This window comes from Mandrillus leucophaeus, unplaced genomic scaffold (genome assembly GCF_000951045.1).
Source record: "Mandrillus leucophaeus isolate KB7577 unplaced genomic scaffold, Mleu.le_1.0 Scaffold203, whole genome shotgun sequence".
NCBI lineage: Eukaryota > Metazoa > Chordata > Mammalia > Primates > Cercopithecidae > Mandrillus > Mandrillus leucophaeus.
In genome coordinates this window covers 3,924,623-3,929,005 of record NW_012102066.1, presented here as the reverse complement: position 1 = coordinate 3,929,005, position 4,383 = coordinate 3,924,623, and positions in this window count along the sequence as shown.

Genomic DNA, 4,383 nt, shown 5'->3' with positions numbered 1-4,383 from the left:
TTGTCTGTCTATAGTCAACAAGAAATATTGGTTTTTCCAATATTGTCCAGTTTGGTTTTTTTGGGTTTTGGTTTTGATTTTTATTGGTGAGGAAAAGATGACCAGTCTTATCACAGTACCAGAAACAAGCCCCAGTGACACTCTTCATTTTCTAACTTATTTCTGCTAATCTTTAATCACAGCTGTCAAGTATTCATGCTTATTATGTAGTGGTGGGAAAAAATCCACTCCAGAAGTGGAGCTGCCGCATACCGCTTACCCTAAGATGTGAAGACTGCCCTACCAAGGTCCCACCACTGCAAGTGGGTCTGCCCACTCTAGTCAAAGAAGAATTGTATGTTCCAGCCAAGGGCCTGAAGACTGGCCTACTCAGAGGCCAACACCACTGGAAACCCAGCCCCCTGACAATCAGAGCTGCCACACACCCACACATACCCTTTCAGGCCCTGAGAACTGACCTGCCTCGTGACTTCTACTGCCAGAAAAGCAATGCCTCAACCTTAAAACACCCAACCTAGGCCACTGAGGCACTTGCAGACACCACTGACATTGCTTACAGTCAAAGAAATAAAATAAGACTACATTACTGAATCTACTATAAACCAAAGTCAAAATAACCTACTCAACCAACATCCATCTATAGGAAAAAGTATTTTCCTACAAAAGCTACTTTACAAACTTCAAAAAAATGAGTGTTCCAACATATGTGCAGATATCAACAAAGGGACACTAGAAATATGAAAAGGGATGAGGAAAACAATTCATAATCTAAATAAGAAATTCAACAAAGAGAGAGATATTTTAAAAACAAAAAGAGACACTGGAAGTAAAAAATTCAATCAATGAAATAAAAAATACAATGGAGTGTTTCAACCATAGACTAGATTAAGCAGAAGAAAGAATTTGTGAATTTAAGACAAATCTTTTGAAATAACTTAGTCAGATGAAAGAAAGAAACAGAATTTTAAAAAGAAGAAAGCCTACATCATTTATGGAACACGATTAAGTGAAAATATGTTTGCCTTATGGGATTTGTAAAAGGAGAAGATATGAGGAAAGGCATAGAAAACCTATTTAATAAAATAGTAGCTTAAAATTTCCAATGTCTTCGGAGACAGAAATGCATTCAAATCCAGGAAGCTAAAAGATTTCCAAGTAGATTCAACCCCAAAAGGTCCTCTCTGAGCCACATTATGGTCAAACTGTCAAAAGTCAAAGACAACCAGATAACTCTAAAAGCAGCAAGGCAAGTGTCAAGTCACATATAAGAGGATCCTCATCAATAATAGCAGATTTCTCAGCAGAAACCTTACAGGCCAGGAGTGAATGGAATGATATATTTAAAGTGCTGACAGATAAAAAAAACCTATCAGTCAAGAATACTATAACCAGCAAAGCTAATTTTCAAAAACACAATGACACGGGGGTTGATCAACTAGACACAGGCAGGAAAAACTTCTTCCACCAACAGAAACTAAAATATCAAGTAAATCACCACACTTTGAACAGATCTCTTGAAAAAAACACTGAAAGGCAGTAGAGAGACAACACAGAAACCAAAGTTAAAGAGGGAGGAAGCTGGGAAGCCTGTACAGATTGACTGAGTGCGAGGACTCACTCTCAGTCTTAAACAGGTCCTAAGGGGTGAGTGAAGAAACTCCAGGGCACAACAATCCTGCCATGGACCTCTGGAATCCTGAATATCACAAGTCCTACACCCCCTCATACAGATTTGAATTGGCAGGGGGAACTGCCCAGAGAGTAGGCACGAGCAGAGCTTGAACTCCCACAGAGCCCAGAAGATTTAACATGTGAGGCAGGTGCAGTAAAACACAATCATAGGAACCCATCCCCCAAGGCTCTCCATCTTGCTCTGAGTGACTCTAGTCCCTGCTAACTTCCTGGAAGGGATGCCTTACCCACAGGACTGCAGAAAATCTGATCTGCATTCCCCTCATGTGTCAGCTCCTCCCAAGACCCTTGCCTGGCTGCTCCTGCAAGAGGATGCACACAGCACAGCCTCCACTGACCTGTCTAATTAATTTGCCAACAGCCTGGGAGCAGTTTAACTCCTCCAGCATAAGCAGAGCTTAATCCCAAGGAGCCAAAGAACAAAGATGCAGACCTGATCCCAACCTCACAGGAGCTGAGCACACTGCCCAAGGGAATTGAGCTGAGATCTGTTGTTTGAGCTAGATCAGGAGAGCAACCCCCATCTCAGAACATGAGGAAGAGTGAGGCATGGGTTCATATACCAGTGCAGAAGCTAGGCATCCATACCTCTGCAAGTCTGGTCCAGAAAGAGTACAGCCTGTTGCCAACTGCAGCTTCTGCCTCAGGGAGCCTCATGGCCCACACCACTAGAAACAGCCCAGTGATCTGGGAAAACTAGCTGGTTAGACCTGCTCCCAGGGCAGACACTGGAGGCAGACTCAGTGTGGGAGCACAAGCTGAGCAGTTCCCAGAGCCATCTACTGAGAGAAAGAAAGCTGGGCCACAATTGCCACACTAGCTGCACACCTGCAGCACCACCACTCTGCGCAAGGAATCCTCTACTCTTGACCCACTGCATCACCAGACTATTGGCAGACATACCCCACAACATGCTCTGACTCTGCCAAGCACAAAGGACTAGCAGGTACTCGGGTATTGTGGGTCTCCTGGTGACTTGAACATTGGCTTGGGCCAGCCCTAAGAGAAAGGAGAGTGTAGTCCTCAAGGGCACCTCTTGGGGCTAAGAAAATGTGGGTTCAACACCAGTGATTACAAGGATGTCCCATAAAGCCCATCCAGGAACAGATTGGTGAGGGAGTTATCTCTTGCCTCCCCATCACCCCTTCCCAGGGAATTGTTGCAAACACAATAAAATACAAAAGAGGTGTGCAACTGAGTAAGAGCTTATCTGTTGGCTCTTACTCTTAATCACTGTCCACTGTATTGCAGTCTGAATGACACCACCAAACAGAAATAAATTCGGTCAGCACTTACGACATGTGAAACCCAATACAGGGAAATAACAACAATTAAGGAAACTATACAGAAACTTGGTTCTTTCAAAGCACCCAGAAACAAAGCCAAGTGACTATATATAGTATACACCACAGTCAAATGCTCAAGGGATAAATAAAATGAAAACAAAAAGCCTCATCCAAATGGCAGCAACTTCAAAAAGATAAGGAAACACCAGTCCTCTGAGATGAAAAGGAATTAACAGAAGAACTCCAGCAATTCAAAGAGACAGTGTTTCCTTACCGCCCAAGGATCACACTAGTTCCCAAAAAATGGATCTTAAGCAGATTGAAATATCTGAAATGACAGACATAGAATTCAGAATCTAGGTGACAAGAAAGTTCAAGGAGATTCAATAAAAAGTTGAAATGGAATTCAATGAAGCCAGTAAAGCAATCCAAAAGCTGAAAGATGGCATAGTCATTTTAGGAAAAAACCAAACTGAACTTCTGGAATTAAAAAATTTACTACAGGAATTTCAAAATACAGTTAGAAGTCATAGCAGCAGACTAGACCAAGCTGCAGAAGAATTTCAGAGCTCAAAGATTGGTCCTTGCAGTCAACCCAGTCAGACAAAAATACTGAAAAAAAAGTTTTTAATGAGCAAAACTTTAGAGAACTATGGGATTATATAAAGAGACCAAACCTATGCCCATTGGCATTCCTGAGAAAGAAGAAGAGAGAGTAAGCAAATTGGAAAAATACTTGAGAATATAGTCCACAAAAGTTGCCCCAATATCACTAAAAAGGTTGAGAAGAAAATTCAAGGGATTCTCTGAATCCCTGTACTATACAAGATGGCCATCCCCAAGAAACAAAGTCATCAGACTTTCCAAGGTCAATGTGAAAGAAAAAAACCTTAAAAGCAACTAAAGAAAACAGTCATATTACTTATAAAGGGCAAAGGGAACCCCATCTGGCTAATAGCAGTCTTAGCGAAATATTACAAGACAGAGGAGATGGGGGGGGCCTATTTTCAGCATCTTTAAATAAAAGAAATTCCAATCAAGAATTTTCATATTATCCCAAACTAAGCTTCATAAGTTAAAGAGTAATAAATCTTTTCCATACAAGCAAACAATAAGATAATTTATTACCACAAGATGAGCCTTAGGAGAGATTCATAAGAGAGTTCTAATCATGGAAACAAAAGAACAATACCTACTACCACAAAAACATACTTGAATACACAGCTCATACACCATATAAAAGCAACTACACATTCAAGATTACAAAGCAACCAGCTAACAACATCATGACAGGATCAAAACCTTACATATCAATATTAACCTTGAGGGTAAATGGTCTAAACACCCCAATTAAAAGGCACAAAGTGGCAAATTGAATTAATAAATGAGACCCAATCCTCTGCTG